Raw genomic sequence first — 18,145 nt, 5'->3', positions numbered from 1 at the left:
TGTTTCCAGAGGTTTGTTAGATATTTCTCCTTTTGCTAGTCCACTGACAAACATCTCCAGCAGCCTGTGAAATGTTATTTATTATTCATTTGCCATCTACATATGTTTCCCAATAAGGTTATCTCTTTTGACTTCTTGTTATGAAGAATTCCTGTTTTCTAGGAATAACTTAGCAAAGACTCATGTGATTAACCTTAAATATAGGGAACGTTTTGTGAAGGAAGTTTGACTTTTGCTTCCAGAGGTTTTAAGTAGTTCAGCTACAGTGCTGCCAGAAAGGATGATTCCATTATATCGCTATAAACCTATGAGTTTATAATAAGCCAAAAGCCAAAAGATTATATTGACTAATTTCCAATTAGTGCATCTTTCATGAGCACAGGAAATTTTATGTGTGTTCTAATACATGCATTTTAATTATTTTACCTGGGATAAATCAGAAACGGGTTTTATATCAGCAAATATAAATAGCAATAACAGTGTAAAAGTTTATTCTTTTCCTAGGTCTATGAAACCTAAATGCTTTGCTGAACAAATATATATATATATGTATCTCCTTTTAATAAAATGATAAAATACAAATATCTACCTTAAAGGGCACTAAATTTATTATAAATACATGTGCATATATCCCAAACAAATGTTCACAATTTTTACTGATCAGGCACTAACAGAAAATTGTAGGAAAAAGAAAAATCCCATCCTGAATATACAACTTATAGATTTAACAAGAATACTATTAAGGAAGCTACCAAAAAAAAAAAAAAAAAGAGGGAAAAATCACTCCCTTGCTGAATGTTTGACAAAAATCAAAAACTGTTTTTGGATGCAGCCACTTGTAACTGCATTAAATCACTGTATTTACACTCTCATTCCCTATTAAAAACAACACTGTTCTCTATCTTTCAGCAAGGCCTATTTATTAAAAGTATTCCCCTGTACCAAATGAACTAGTAAAAAAACTTTGCTTTACTAACTACAGTTTCTGAGTAAAGCACATTTTATAGCTATATGCCAACATGACAGTTTTCCTGAGGAATCCAAAGAGACCCATATGCTTTAAAGCACCTGAGGCATGGGTGTTCAAGGAACCAATCTATCACTGAATTCACTTTAATATTAGCTCATCTGTGGCTGAAAACAATAGTGGCATTTAAAGTTCTAATTCCTTTCTCCTACTTAGCATGATTAGCAAATCCTAATTTAGCATAGTCTTAGAATTAAAACTACTGTGTTTTATGTTTTTGGACCTTTGGTTAAATTAGCAAAAAATAACTCACGCTTATCAATCACTTTGATAAGAACTTCAAAGTTCTCTACAAATAATCTCAACAGCCAATGACCTATATGGAATGATTTCTACATTATAAATAGCAGAAGCATTGGCTTCAAGAAGTATCCTGTCTAGAGGATGTAAGGCATAAACATATAATCTAATGAAAGTTTACTGTAACTGCAGTATAGGAAAATAACTATCTATCTGGATGGATTAAAGAAGATCTCATGAAGGAGGTAAAATGAGGGCTGGAATTGAAGGATAAGAAAATATTTAAAGAGAAAACAAGAAGAGTAGATACTGGCCATGTAGAGAAAATGGTGAACAGTCATGGAGATAGGAAAACAGGGACAATGTTTCTCAATGCCACCTTTGGTCACAATCACTTGGGGAGGCTTTTATTAAGATAACCAGGCTTCAATATAGATCAACTAAATTTAAATCTCTCAGATTAAGGTTGGGCATTTAAAGTTTTCTTTAATTCCAGGGGTGCCTGGGTGGCTTAGTTGGTTAAGCATCTGACTTTGGCTCAGGTCATGATCTCAGGGTTTGTGGGTTCAAGCCCCACATAGGGCTCTGTGCTGACAGCTCAGAGCCTGAAGCCTGCTTTGGATTCTGTGTCTCCCTCTCTCTCTGCCCCTCCCCTGCTTGTGCTTTGTCTCTCTCTCTCTCTCTCTCTCTCTCTCTCTCTCTCTCTCTCTCTCAAAAATAAATAAACATTAAAAAACAATTTTTTAAGTTTTCTTTAATTCCAAAAGTGATTCTGATGCAACTGAGGATTATGGATTTTGGAGGTATTTGGGGAAAGGCCAATAGGTCTGCTGAAATACAAGGTTCATAAAGGAGTTAAGGCTGGAAAAGCTTTTTTATATAAGCAGTGTGTTGAATTCCAGCTAAGAAGTCTGGATGATATGCTTTGGAGATGGTTTCTGGGCAGCTATTTAAACAATTAGTGTACTTTTTAGGGACATATTGTAGAAATAAGGAATATTGAATGAAGAATGAATGAGGAGAAAGAAACTGAGAGTAAGAGGACAAGGTAGAAGGACATGCAGTATTGCAGGCAAGAGAAAACAAGGGCCTAACCAGTGGAATGGGATTTAAAAAAAGAAAAAAAAAAGTATAATTCAAAGATACAGGAAAGGTAGAATTCCTAGGAATTAGGAACTGAGGAAGGAATAAAAATTGAAGGTGATGACTTTTAGCCAGGTAAATAGAATGTTGGTAAGGCACTTAATGATGAAAACTACTAGAAAAAAATCTCAAAGTTTTTTGTACATTTTAGGTTTGAACAGGTGACCATATGCACAGTATAGATTTACACTGGCTAGTGACCCAGCTTAGATGATAAATTATAATTGCATTAGGTTTTAAAATACTTCTATGTTATCCATCTGGAAATGTCTATTGGGAAGTTGGAAACGAGGGTATGGGAAGAGATCCTCAACAGTCTAACACATTATTACTAAAGGTGAGAGGGTAGAAGACAGCAGCAACAGAAGTGAGCTGAGGGAGGGAAAAGAGATGAGCCACAGGGACACCCACCCTTTATGGGGACAGAAGAGAGAGAGCAGTCAAAAAAACAAAAACAAAAGCCAAAAAGGGGCAATTAAAAAGGAGGAAAATCATCACAAGGAGAATATTATAAAATCAAGGAACTACAAATATTAAAAAAAGAAGATGTCAAAAGGTAGTCTGGAATTTAGATTTGGAAGAGGACACTGTTTAAAATAGAAAAGGAGGAGATAGCCAAGGATTTTGAAGCAGTGTCAGCAAAGTAAAGAGGTAAAAGCCTCTAGGATATTGACAGGATAATGGGAGATAAAGAAAACAGAAACAGTGATCAGGACTACTCTTTAAGAGGTCTTGAGGGTGAAGGGATCAAGATAGATAAGGAAAGGAAGTGAATACCAAGGGGAATATTTACTGTCCTTAGGAATAAGATGGGGTATAGAGATAAGAATCTACAATGAGAACAGGGAAGCATATTTGATAGAAGAAAACTGGGATGCAGGAGAGGTGTGGTCCAAGTCATGCTGTGAGTCTAAGATGACTGAAGTAAAAGTGTGACTGAGAAGCTGCAGTTTTTGAAGAGTCACCAGCAAGGAGGACAAAGTTACGGAGAGAGTGGGGTAAGGGTTGGAAAGACAGTAAGGTTTGTAAGACAGGTCCTAAGGAAGATGGGGAAATGTCCCCGAGATGAAGAGGAGGGAGATGATGATGGGATTAGGTGATACAGATATAAAAAAAGGACTTCCTAAGAAAGGGTTTTTGAGTAATGGTGACAGAAACATATTCAGGAAGTGATCTTTCAGGGACAGAGGAAAAAAAAAATTTTGAAAGTCCCTTCCTATATTCTACACCCCTCCCCTACCAAACTTTCATAAATAGTGACAGGGAAGGTATAATCCTCAGGGAACAGATGTCAATTAATTCAAGGTCATGGAAAGAATGCTAAGAAAAATGTCAGATACAGAGGGAGTTAGAACCCAAAAGTGAAAGACTGCAGTAGGCCCAGGGGAAGCAGTTAAGAGATGGACCCAAAAGGAATTCAAATTCCCAGATGGAAAGACACACAAAACAGAAAAATAGAGCAGAGGAGGGCCTTGCACTTAGGACTCCAGCAGATGATCACAGTTAAAAGGATGTTGGTCATGAGAAGTTAGTAGAAACTCCTGTTCTAAACAGTATACACATTCTGAACAGATGAAAGAAAAAGAAATAGAATAACCAAATTAACCTTGCTCTATTCTTTGAACATCAAAACAGAATGAAATCTAATTTTATCTCAAAATATAGACTGAAGAAGTATTTCTACTTTTATCAGTCTTTCCCACAAGTATCAAAGGTAACTCCTGGAGAACAGGTAAGCAAATCACATTATGAATCCCTCCCACTTCCTACCCCCACCTCCTTCTCATTTTTATATTATTTGGGTGAAATGAGATTAGAAATGAACTTTAGAACTGACTTGACAGTTTTCTTTTTTTTTTTTCCTTTTTTTAAAAGGCTTCAAAAGGAAGCATGCAGCCACAGGGGTGGGGAAGTTGGGGATAATGGGATTTTACAGACTGATTGTGTGCACACATAAAAGAAGCGCTTCTTTTTCAAGGCCAGCTGGCTGGGGCAGGGAGGAGGTGAGGGATAGTCTAGGAAATTACTACCCAAACTAATTACCCTTCTGAATATACATCATGGCTCTGATAACTGTGACATTACAAAGCTGAGGCTAGTTCATACCAATGTTGTATTAAAAGGGCATGGAATCACTGCCACATTTTAATTTCCTAGATATGAAGAGCAATGTTGATAAAAAGGAAAAAAAAACAGTAAAGATTAAGTAAAACAAAAATCTAACAAAATTCTCTTAAAAATATGTTCTAAAAACATTAGCAATGTCTCACACATACAGTGGGCTTAATGAATTTTTGGGATACTGTTTGTTAAGGACTTTGTCAAGCACAGTGCTAAGTATTTTATATATTTTAATCTCATTTAATTCACACAATAACTGTACAGATAATTTCTATCCACATTTTTCAGATGAGTAAATTAAGGCTTTGAAAGGTAATGACATATTTTATTCATTCAATATTAATAATGATTTACTGAGCACCCACTCAATAACTGTGCTTGGAGCTGGGTGTGTAGCACTAAACCAAAAAGATATGGAGATTATAGTTGGAGGAGGTAGGGACTCAGATACTAATCTAAAACTGAATGAACGTGAAGTGAAAAGTTCTGACAGAAGCCATGGAGGAGAAAAATATGGTGCTATGAATGAGCACAACACAACTTAGATTCAGTGGTAAGGGAAAGCCTAAGACCTGAGGTATAAAGAGTAAGCTATGTGAAGAATAAGGTAAAGAGTGTTCTGAGCACAGGAAAGGGGATGTATTAAAGTTTCAAGCAGGAAATCAGCTTAGTGAATCTGAAGATTGAAACATATCAGGGGCTCAAGCTCTGTGAGCAAGACAGAGGTAAGTTCAGTGAGGCAGGCCCAGATCTGAGTATGCAAGGTCTTATAGGCCAAGGCCAATGTAAGGAGTCTGGACTTCATTTTAGTGAATGAAAAAAAAAACACTGGAGGATTTTTAACCTGGTAGAGGAGAGGGCGAAGGAGGAGGAGAAAGATGTGTGGGGATTATACTATCAGATTTCAATAGCAATAAGGTCACTAGCCATTATATAGAAAATAAGTAATATGGAACAGGATGGTGGTAGTGAGGAGAGAAAGGAAAGATGCCAAATATATTTCAGAGCTGTAATGGAATCGTTCTCAGAGTTACATAGTGAGTGGTGGAACAAGGACTCTGTCTGATCCTGAAGCTTGAGCTCTTAACCACTCTCTTTAAATACATTTCTTAATAACTAAAAAAAGGAATTCGTCCACCCCCAATTATTTCCTTTTACTGAGATAACAACTAGAAGACATTTTTAGGATTAAATCTCAAAACACTTTAATGGTGCAATTGTGCATTTCCCCCCAAGGCTTATGGACCCAGCCCTACAATGCTAAATGATATAACTTCTGGAGGTCAGTAGTTAATGGCTATAAACTACCCAGAAAATAACACTTGTCTTTCTTGTGGCTTTCAATAAACTTAAACTCCTAGTTGGCAGACAAATCTTAATGTCTGAGTTCACTGCAGCACATCTTTATGATTCCTTTGTGTCTTCTAAGAGCCAGAACGGAAGTGCCAAATCACCTAACCTATTTGCCAGGCTTGGTGCTGAATTTGAGAAATATAACCCATGAGTATTACTGCTTTGCCTACAAAGGTAAAGAAATGTCAAGATTTATTTTACAAAAAATTACTGAAACCATTAATTATCTTTGAACTACTAAAATGCTTTATTCACAGTATACTAACAGACATACTAAATACAGACAAGATATTAGAGATCTACATTTAATTCCATATTCATAGAGTCTCAGAGCTAGCTAGAAGAGATTTCATGAACTTTGGTAATGTGTACTAACAAATTTATTTTTTTCTAAGTTTATTTATTTTGAGAGAAAGAGAGAGAGAGAGACAGAGAGAGAACATGAGTGGAGGAGGATCTGAGAGAGAGAGGAAGAGAATTCCCAGCAGGCTCCAAACTGTCAGCACAGAGCCCAACAAGGGGCTTGAACCTGTGAATCATGAGATCACAACCTGAGCCAAGACCAAGAGTCAGATGCTTCACTGACTGAGCCACCCAGGTGCCCCTGTACTAACAAATTTAAAAGTTAATCTCTTCTTTGTTTTAAAACAATACAAATTCAAAAACAAAAGTTGGTAGTTCAACTGTAACTGGTTTACAGTTTTTAAAAAGTTCAAAATGAGGGGCACCTGTGTGGGTCAGTCAATTAAGCTGCCAATTCTTGATTCAGGCTCAGGTCATGATCCCAAAGTCATGGGATCAAGCCTAACATCCTCCTGCTTTGCACTGACAGCATGGAGCTTGCTTGGGATTCTCCCTCTGCCCTTCCCCCCACCCCACTTCCCCCCCACCCCCCTCCCTCAAAATAAATACATAAATAAAGTTAAAAAAAAAAAATGTCCATAATGGAAAAACAAGGAGCTACTCTGTAAATCACAATATGCTTCTAACTACTTTATTATGAATGGCTCATGGCATTCTCCCTATGAGAGTTAAATGTTCCCATTATTGTTGTTGTTATTATCTAATATGCTAAATAATTTTATTTATGTGTTATTATCCCTATCAAAATTCAAACTCCATGAAGGCAAGGAACTTTTTTCTCCTGCTCTTTCACCTAAATCCTTCCAACCTGTAGAACAATCTCTAGCAGACACTCAAAAAAAAAAAAAAAAAAAAAATTTGTTAAATGAATGAATAAAAGAATGAATGAGCTTCAAAGGGTTCTATCACTAAGCATCATCTGAGACAATCTTTGTGAAAGCACTTTGTAAACTGTGATCCCTTCTATGATTGTAGAGTATTATCACCATGTACTGAGCACTCCATACCCATTATCTCCTTTACTCCCCAATTCACAAAACACACGTAGGTTCAAACTGATTATGCAACTCACCCAATATCACACAATATAAATGGTAAAATTAAGACTCCAAAAAAACAATTTGATTCCAAATGCAAGGATCTTAACCCTACATCTGTCTTTTTTAGGTTGCTCTCTTCCTTGTGACATGCTGACTCCAAGTATGTAAAACAAAATATACTAAAACACTATTAAATTTTATGTACCGTTGGTATTTGAGATGATGACTAAGAGCACTGTCTTTGAATCAGACAGATCTGGGTTTGCATCTAGTTTCTGCTACTTTGTTGGGGTATGGCCTTCAACAATTTAGCCAATTTTGCCAAGCCTCAGTTTCACCTTCTGTAAAACAGGATAATAATAGTGCCTCTGTAATTGTAAGGAATAAATTACATATTTCAAATGGAGCACTTAACTCATACTTGACTCTTAGTAAATACCCAGTAAATTTTATTTTCACCTTTGATGATGAAGAAATATTCACCTGCATATGATATTAGAACTATCATTTGAACATAGGGTGACAAAAAAAGTGGAAAGTAAGGAAGCAAGATCAGCAGACTTTCTCTGCATTTCTATTTTCCTCTGAATCGTGAACTGATTTCACAGAAGCAAATACTAACAAAGGCACACCTTTCTTTCTCTCCCCAACACAGGATTGGGCTCCTTAAAACACCTTGCTACCCTTTGGTAAAGGAACAAGCAGGAATGTCAACTGCTAAAAAGTGGAAGAAATAACATTTTTTAAAAAATATCTGTTATCTTAAAGCTGTTAGAATGGTAATAGTCTTTATAGTTGCCAGAAACCCTATAAAATTTTTTGTTGTAGAAGAACAAATATCTAGATGGTTACTTGTTAAATAAAGTCACACAGTTACTGAAGTGAATCAGTGTAGGAGCACCAGGGACAATGTTTCAGATGAATTAGCCCCTGCTGGTGGGAATCATTTTTATCGGGAAAGAGAGAGTGATAGCAGCCAGATACAGGTCTCAGGAGACTACAGTCTTCTGTTTAAGTGCAACAGCAAACTGCATAATCCTGGCTATCCCCTTCTAGTTGTAAATCTAAATTAGCATGCCCTTGCTCATAAAGGGGAGGCTGGGAGGGAAAAGGAGAGAGAGGTTTTTTTCTTTGGTTTAATAAACACGTTTAAACAAGAGATTCTTATTTCCTGGTTTATCAGGTATTGATCTTTTCCGGGTACTGGAATTTACTTAACATGTTTTTTTCAGAAAATTCCTCTTTGAATGTTAACTAATATACTTAAAGGGTTAGGTCTAAAAGAGAAAATTAATTTCAATATTTATTATAGTGTTATAGTATTACCTAGAAGAAAATGTGCTGGTTCACAAGCACATTAAACTTTCTCACCTCACCAGACAAATTTCACGAGTTCTATTCCAATTGTTCACCTTTCCTTAGAAATCCCAGACAGAGAGGTAGCAGTAGGGGCCATTAAAACCAATTAACACTTCTCTTTCATTTGGGGACAAATAAGAGAGAAAAAGAGGAGCAGTTCAAGCTAACTCTTTAATGAATGCATACATTTATAAGTGATTTCAAAGTAAGGGAAAACATTTACTTGTGACAAACTGCACATGTGTACAATATTTAATGCCCAAATGAAGGCAATTAAGTGTAGTTTCTTCTGAAATGTGCACAAAATGCATAAGAATCCACCAAATATACTATCTTTTAATATTAAGAAATATAGGGTTAAGAATCTCTTTAAAGTATCTGAATCCCTTGCTCTACTTGTAGCCAGTCTATAGCAGATAACAGAGTAACCAATTTGTTTTTATTTTTATTTTATTTATTTTATTTATTTATTTTTGAGACAGAGAGAGACAGAGCATGAACGGGGGAGGGGCAGAGAGAGAGAGAGGGAGACACAGAATCGGAAGCAGGCTCCAGGCTCTGAGCCATCAGCCCAGAGCCCAACGCGGGCTGGAACTCACAGACCGCGAGATGGTGACCTGAGCTGAAGTCGGACGCTTAACCGACTGAGCCACCCAGGCGCCCCACCAATTTGTTCTTTAAAAATCTTTCTGGGACAAGAAATTATATATTTCAGACTCTGTTCTAAAACTTAATGTCCACACTGAAGTGTTTTCATATAGATGTTAAACGTAGACATTATTTAATGTAGACATTAAAGTGTTACACAATGACCTTCTAGAAAGCTCCCAGTAAATACTATTCTTTGTGCAAAATACTGTAGAGGTGACAAGATATCAGCATATTCAAACATGTCATTCTTCCATATAGGGTAATAGTTAAGAGCACAGAATTTTGGAGTTGTGCCAACCCAGGTTCAAGCCACACTGGTTCTACCACTTACTAGTAAGGTAACTCAGGGAAAATTACTTAATTTCTCTAAACTTGCCTTTCTTCACTCTACTTTATAGAAGTGGCAAATGAATTTAAACTATGTGTGCTTCACAGCACCTGGGTGGCTCAGTCGGTTAAGTGTCCGACCTCAGCTCAGGCCATGATCTCACTGTTCATGGGTTCGAGCTCCACGTTGGGCTCTGTGCTAACAGCTCAGAGCCTAGAGCCTGCTTCGGATTCTGTGTCTCCCTCTCTCTCTGTCCTTTTCCCACTTGTACTGTCTCTGTCTCTCAAAAAATGAATAAATGTTAAAAAAAATTTGAAGTATATGTGCTTAGTATAGTAGTGCCTGATACATTAGTAAATACATAGCATTTAATAGCTAAGTAGTTAGCCAAGGACTAATTGTTCAAATTCTGAAATTCTATTTCTTAGATCCAAAGCCACGCTTTTCCACTTGTTCCTTGTTTGGCACTGGAAAAATTACTTCACCTCCCTCTACTAATACTAGTAAATACACGAAAAATATTAGAAGAGGGTTTTGTACATGATAAATGCTTAATAAATAATTTTAAAATTACTTCAACAAAGTCACATAGAAGCTGAAATTTAAAGAGCATATCAGAGCAATTTTCTCTTCTGGTATTTGAATGGACTTGCATTAGAAATAAATGAACACTATTAACCCACATCCAGAAATCTTTCCTACATACCAATAGGCAATTACACATAGTACACACTCCTTAGTTTCAGGTTTCCTAGACTTGTCTGATGATACAAATCACCCAGAGACTATGACTGAGCAGGTCTGGGGTGGGGCCTTGGAATCTGTATAATCAGCTTCCCAGGTAAGTGCTACATTGGGCAGGCTCAAAACCCTGCATTAGTTAAAGCTGCACCCAAATGCAGAACCTGGGAAAAATAGCATGCAGTCACACCCAGTGAGCAGACATATTACAAGTACTATGTAATAGAAATGGGTATTTTAAAATGACTTTTTATTAAGCAATTTTGTTGAATATTTATCAGTTCCAAATATTCATTAAGCATGTATTACAATTCACAAAACAGTACATGAAAACTCATGAGAAAACTACTACTTAAAAATTAATGGCATCTGGGAAGTGAGAGTGGCAAACAGAAAGGAAAAAAATATATTTGACAAAGATACACATAAATTACGTGTTACCATTTGTCCCTAGGAGTTCAAAAAGTACTGGGTCAAGGGTCTTATTGGTCAAGAGGTCTGGTTCTTCAAGAAGTCTGTTATAGTTATTTATGGCATTGCTGCCATTACTAATGAGCTAAAAATGCTAATGACTGAAGAACATTCAAATAACAAATTCACTGCAAAAATAATTTATTTTTTTAAACGTTTATTTATTATTAAGAGACAGAGAGAGACAGAGCATGAACATGGGAGGGGTAGAGAAAGGAGACACAGAATCCGAAGCAGGCTCCAGGCTCCCAGCTGTCAGCACAGAGCCCGACGTGGGGCTCGAACTCACAAACCACAAGATCATGACCTGAGCCGAATTCAGATGCTTAACCGACTGGGCCACCCAGGCGCCCCACTGCAAAAATAATTTAAAGGGTATAACCAGTTTCTCCTTGACTCTTCTGAATATTAGTCTTTAGAAAGTATAGTTGATCTCTCATTAGTAAAAATTAGCACAAACTTGGATCTGCATTTTTTCAAGAAAATAAAAACAAAGCTTCCATTTTCCTAAGTTTCCACACCCACCCCACATATATGTCATGTACGTGCCCAAACTATGAACAACTTCTACAATTGAGGGATCTAGAATCTACATCCTAGTAGAAATACAAGCATAAACAATTTTGTGAGGAAACTCAAGTGCAAGGATGCCAAAAATAGGACCAATGATATTCTACTGCATGAAGAACATTTATATACTACAGCAAATGTGTATATGTTATCAGTATAATAAGTCATTAATTACATTAGGCATGTACATTTTGTGCTCAAGAATTATTGCTGTTTGAGACCCATTGTAGTAAGTGGAGATGTAAAACAGTGAAATCATTAGAGAGTTCTCTGTAATCTCCTCATTACAGAATTGCTAAATACTGCATGAATTTGGAATAAAATGAATTTAAATGCAGTCATTATAGCTATTCAAATGTTACTGACCCATAGAAACATTAGTTAAAATAAAGCATCTACTAGGTATTATTTAAAATAGGATCCATGGAAGCAGGCACAACACTTCAGGCTTTTAAGTTATGCACTGCCTCAAGACTTAGGAAAATAAAGGACCATTTAGAACTCCTAACTAGTCCTGAGTGGTCATGACTGAGTGGTGAGATGATAGGTAGATTTTTTTTTCCTTTTAATTTTTTGGTTTTCCAAAATTCCTAATTAAAAAAAAAAGTACTGTATTCTTTTTATGAATAGGGAAATTAATTCTTTCACTCAAGGATATTATCTGAGGGATCAAATTTATTAGTAAGACCATTTAAAAACTCCAAAGAAGTTGTATCATGGTCTCCCTCAAAGAAAAATCTGTCATAGGTCTTCTTCATGTTATCCAATAAAAAATAACACAAGAAAAAATAATAATACAAGGGCTGAAATTCCATGTGCTACTTCCAAATGTAGGCCTTCAAAAGGATTGTTCACAGTATAATGCTAAGTGATGATAACAGTTTCACTGAGAGTGATAAAAGAACCCTATTCACATGGTGTGTGATCCAAAAACACAGTGGAAATGCAGTGAAAGCTGGCAAATAAAAAACGCTTACCTTCTCTGAGCAAAAGGAGATCCAACTCTTCTACAGATTGTCCTTACAAGTATAGGACCTAACCACTGCTAAGGCTTTCATCACTCATCCCTCACCCTTTCTATCTCAAATATCCTACTCCCTTCACCTTTATTCTTTCCTATTCTCTTTTTAATTTTGGCTTATCTCCACAACCAGTTCCTTTAGGAGGCATTCAAAGGCATTGCTATTCCTAGAAATTTAAAAAGGGACAATTGAAGACAGGCCTTGGAATATGTGCAGGAGATCTATGCAGCCTCCTATGCAGACAAACATGGGCACTTTCTAGAACTAATCTCCAATTGATTTCTTAAGGGATACTACATTTGTAAAACTGGTTTAGTCATTTTCCCTTGAGACTTCTCCAAATTTTCTTAAGCATCATGCTGGTCTGGTTAAATCTAAGTTCCCTGACTTAATGCTGTTTTAGAAGGTAATAAGGATCCATAGGACAAGGAATTCACTGAGTCAACAGCCTTACTGACAGGCATCTATCAAAGTGAGTACCATACAATGATCTGGACAAAGTCAAAAGATGTAAGCCATTTTAATCCAGCGCCTTCAGCTACTTAAGATCCAGATTCCACTGTTCACTGCAAGACTTCAGCTAACATATTCTTCAATGAATCAACACAACAGAACTCAGCAGTACCTCAGCAGTACCTAGTGACAAGAGCTCTCTGAGGTTCTCAAACTGAGAACTGTTAGCATTGGGTTTATATAGGGCAGAAACAACTTAGGAGGCAAATAACATAAATGCCATCACAATGTTCCAGTCCAGAAGTTTTTATTACAGCAAGTTTAGCTCTGGGCAAGCTGCCGCAATCAGCACATTGTGATGGCAAATACACTGACTGTATTTTCCTTGTAAGCAGTACATAACACTCAGGCTGTTCCTGAGAAGGATTCATGAAACAGCTCTAATCAACACATTATAGTTGGAACCGCTAGATGTAACATTCACAGCTTGTATCCCTTAATTGTCAAAACTGTTTGCTTTCCAGATGAACATTGTCAACTTTAACTTTCAGTAAAATCAACCAAAATTGTTCATCAACTGTCATGGCAATCCCTACCCTTCTACCACCAATGACATTCTCTAAGATATAACTCAACTGTTAGAAAAGAAAAACTAGAAATGGATACAAATGACAAAATAATTTACCAAAATGTGTCATCAGAAGCAAAGGTAAGAGAAAATTTTTCCAAGAAATTTCAAAGAGCATTGGTAATGCTTAAAGTTCTTGCCAAGTTGTGGTAATATAAGACTTAATAAACAGGGTGTCTTCTGAAAGCTAAAAAGTCTTAATTATCTTACCAGATTAATGTTTCATTGTTTTGTGATCTAACACGTTAAGTTACTAACATCAAATTTCATAGCTTAAAAAAAACTTGACAACTATCTTAGACTATGTCCAAAAGACATCATTTCTCAAATCAATTAAAATAACTGAACAATTACTAACATTTTAAAGAAAAAGTGAACAGATGAAGTCTATACTATCCTCCAGTTTATTTTTAAAAATAAAATAAAAAATAAAGAAATGTAAAAAAAAAAAAAAAAAGCCAAATGTTTTTATCAAAGACATAGTGAAGAAAAACTTAAAGGGTAAAGTGCCTGCCTCTCATCTATCCAAGTTATCAGTTGAGAACAAGATTCAAGTGTCTTTCCCATTCCACAAACAAATTCAAGACCATACAATCATAGGTATCTTTGGCTGTTTATTGTTTTGTTTTAATTTGGGTTTGTTTGTTTGCTTGGTTGGTTTTTAGTAGGCTACCTGCCAAATGTGGGGCTTAAACTCACAACCCTGAGATCAAGAGTCACATGCTCTACCAACAGAGCTAGCCGGGTCTCCCTTTGGCTCTTGAATCAACTTTAAGAGTTAAAATTTTTTTTAATGTTTATTTATTTAGAGAGGGGGGTAGGGATAGAGAGAAAGGAATAGAGAGAATTGCAAGCAGGCTCCATGCTTAGCATGCAGCCCAACGCAGGGCTCTATCTCACAACCATGAGATCATGACCTGAGCAAAAACCAAGAGTCAGACACTCAGCCAATTGAGCCACCCACACACAAGACTTCATATTTTATGTCAACTTTATTATATCAATAGGGAGGCCATCTCATTTTCAAATTATGCTAAAATTTTCAAACTCATGGTAGTAAGTCTTCCCTAACTGGTATACTTGTACTTTACTTTCCTCTCTGATTCATAAAATCCCCTTCCCTTCCTCTCAATAGTCAATAGTGTGTGTGTGTGTGTGTGTGTGTGTGTGTGTGTGTGTGTGAAATCCATGGACCCCACTTTGAGTGGGAAAGAATACTTAGATTCTAGCTGCAGTAATCAATATCCAACGTGGGTCCAACTATGGTTTGCAACTATGGTTTGGTACCAGTTAGCAGCATTTGCCCCTCTAGCTCAAATATCCAGGGAGTAGTGGAACTTTGGCTAACTGACACTACTGAGGGAGTTGCTACAATTCAAAGGCCTATTTAATTGACCTTTATTTTGTCAACCCAATCTAAGGAGATTGGGAGGAGAGAATATTAGGAACATGTTCATTCTCAGCTTCTCTATTCTTTAAGACCTAGTTGCCTCCATAACTTTTCCTCTCCCCTAGGAAATCAGAATTTCAGTTTATCCCTGCTTGAGAATGAGGTGCTGGCTTGAAGACACTTCAAATATCAACTGCCAATTGCCTTATGTCAAAATTTGTGTTATTGGGAGGTACACTCCTATGTCATGTATATTTGATTATGATTTCAGTAAAGAATTTAACATTTTTGGTTACATTCTCCAGAACCAGATTAGAGAACCACAGACTGCATAAAATATTATTAGTGGACTGTACAACAAAATCCAAAAGTAGATCAGCAATGTTCCAGAGAAGTGTCGAATAGCACATCACAGGACTCAGTCCTCAAGCTAAAATTTTTCAAACTTTTCATCAATAACTCAAATTCCTACTAAGAATTGTATATTAAAGGTAGAAATAAGATGTTCAATGACAGAAGTAGATTTTAAATGCATGCATTCATACACACAAAAATTTTAATAAGTGATTACTGTGTGCTAGATGGCAAACCCTGGGAAATATACAAATAAGAAGCATAGTGTGTCCTCAAGAAGTTTAAGACCTAGTAAAGGAGACAGGGAAATAAATAATTACATTCCCAGGTGAAAATTCTACAATAGAAAAATGAATACATGACAAAGAAAAACAGAAGTATTACCTGGCTCTCACTGGGAGAGTTCAGGAAAATTTGGGATGTGAAGGTGAAGATATCATATGAGTCACTGTACACATAGATCTGACATTTGGGACAGGTATATGCCCTGAGATGAAAATTTAAGAGAATCTATTACAGGTAGTCACTGAAGCCAGGGTATAATGAGATGAGTCTAGAAGATTATACAGGAAAAAAAAATAGTTAAAAGCCATGAATGGAATATTGGGGAATAGCAACCATGAAAACCTAGGCAGAGAAAGAGACATACCCAAGGAGATAAAAAATGGGGTGACTCCACCAACTTCCTGTATTCTTGGGATTCCATTCTAGGCCCTCTTTTCTACATATGCCTTCTCTCTGGGTTTGATCCATTCTTTTGGTTCCAATCATTGATAATATGTAATTGTTTTCTGTTATCTGAGAGGCAAGGTTATATTCTAATAGTGAAGAAGCATGGTTAGAAAGGAGATAGAGAAAAATGGTGGAATTTGGGATTAGCCACACTAGGGAATTGCATACAACAACTCTTTGTTAAATAGTATGAGAGGTCCTAATGCAGATGTGGAATATGGCAGTGGGGAAAAAAAAACATAAAACATAAAACAACAAAAAAACAAACAAAAAACCTAAGAAACCTAAGAGAAGTAACTCCGCTGATTCCACAAATGTAGTTTCTTGGGGTTCTGTTCTATTTCCTCTTTTCTTGATATATACTGTTCGAAAGCAGTTTCATCCATTCTTTTGGTTCCAATTACCATTAATAATGTTATGTAATATGTGTATGGTACTGTGTATATGAAGACCCCATGAAGCCTGCATTCATGAGAAAAGGGTAGACAATGAATGATAAAATAGATTACAGTAATTGATCTGGTAAGTGATAGCTGCAGTAAAGAAAAATAAGGTAGAGAAAGGAAACAGAAAGGTAAATAGGACTATAAATTAGATAGAATGGACAGAAAATCCTCATCAAGGAGGTGATAATTTGAGCATAAAACAAACGGAGAAAGCAAAGCATGTGTCTATATAGGGTGGTGGCTTTAAACCTCACTGCACAATTGCATCACTTGGGAATCTTTTTAAAACAAAAATAATTCCTAGGTCCCACCCCTCAAATTTCCTGAATTAATTGGTATGGGTATGGACTTGGCATCAAAAGTTTTTGAAACTCCCCATTGATTCTAATGTGTAGTCAAGACTGAAAATTACTGATGCAATGGGAGAGCAAAGGCCCAGAGGGAGGAGCATGGCATGCTTGAAGTCTAAGAGAAAAATATAGGGCAGCTAATAAGATCTAAGTAGAAGATTGTAATAGTGGTGCTGAAGACTAACAAAAATACTAAATACTAAATCATATTTATACAAAAAACAAAAACAATAACAAAAATACAACCCACACAGCTGTGTGATTTTCAACAGCAATGCTCAGCAGCCTAGCGGAAGTTGTGGAAGAGATATAGGCATACCTCATTTTATTCCCCTTTGCTTTACTACACTTCACAGATTTGTGGGGTTTTTTTGTTTTGTTTTGTTTTTTTACAAATTAAAGGTTTGTGGGGCGCCTGGGTGGCGCAGTCGGTTAAGCGTCCGACTTCAGCCAGGTCACGATCTCGCGGTCCGTGAGTTCGAGCCCCGCATCAGGCTCTGGGCTGATGGCTCGGAGCCTGGAGCCTGTTTCCGATTCTGTGTCTCCCTCTCTCTCTGCCCCTCCCCCGTTCATGCTCTGTCTCTCTCTGTCCCAACAATAAATAAAAACGTTGAAAAAAAAAAAATTAAAAAAAAAAAAAAAAAAACAAATTAAAGGTTTGTGGCAGCCTTGCCTTGAGCAAGGCTATCAGTGCCATTTTTCCAGCAGCCTTTGTTCACTTCATGTTTCTGTGTCACATTTTGGTAATGCTTGTAATATTTCAACTTTTTTCATTATTTTTATATTTTTTATGGTGACCTGTGATCAGGGATCTTTGATGTTACTCTTGTAATTATTCAGGGGTTCCATGAACCATACCAATATAAGATGGCAATATAAGTGTGTTCTGACTGCTCCACCGACCAGCCATCCTACTCTACTTTCTCTCTCTCTCTCTCCCTTCAAAACTCCCTATTCCCGGAGACACAACAATATTGAAATTAGGCCAGTTAATAACGCTACAATGGCTTCTGAGTGTTCAAGTGAAAAGAAGAGTCACAAGTGTCTCATCTTAAATCAAAAGCTAAGGAAGGCATGTCAAAAGCCAAGCTAGGCCTCCTTCATCAAACAATTAGCCAAGTTGTGAATACAAATGTAAAAGTTCTTGAAGGAAAGTAAAAGTGTGACTCCAGTGAACACACAAATTAAAAAGTGAAACAGCTTTATTTATGACCTGAAGAAAGTTTTAGTGGTCTGGTTAAAAAACCAAATCAGCCACAACATTCCCTTAAGCCAAAGCATAATCCAGGACAAAGTTCACTCTTTAATTCTACAAAGGCTGAAATAAGTGAGAAAGCTACAGAAGAAAAGTCTGAAGCTAGCA

The 18,145-nt window shown here is 36.6% G+C and overlaps 1 protein-coding gene across 1 annotated transcript in view; it reads right to left on the bottom strand.

Moving 5' to 3' along the window:
* The window catches only part of LOC116738012 (ADP-ribose glycohydrolase MACROD2-like), a 541,527-nt gene that overhangs the window by 181,120 nt on the left and 342,262 nt on the right, over positions 1–18,145 (bottom strand). The window lies entirely within an intron of this gene.

This window comes from Lynx canadensis, chromosome A3 (genome assembly GCF_007474595.2).
Source record: "Lynx canadensis isolate LIC74 chromosome A3, mLynCan4.pri.v2, whole genome shotgun sequence".
Lineage (NCBI taxonomy): Eukaryota > Metazoa > Chordata > Mammalia > Carnivora > Felidae > Lynx > Lynx canadensis.
The sequence above is the reverse complement of the archived record's forward strand: the minus strand, read 5'-3'. Positions and strand labels throughout refer to the sequence as shown.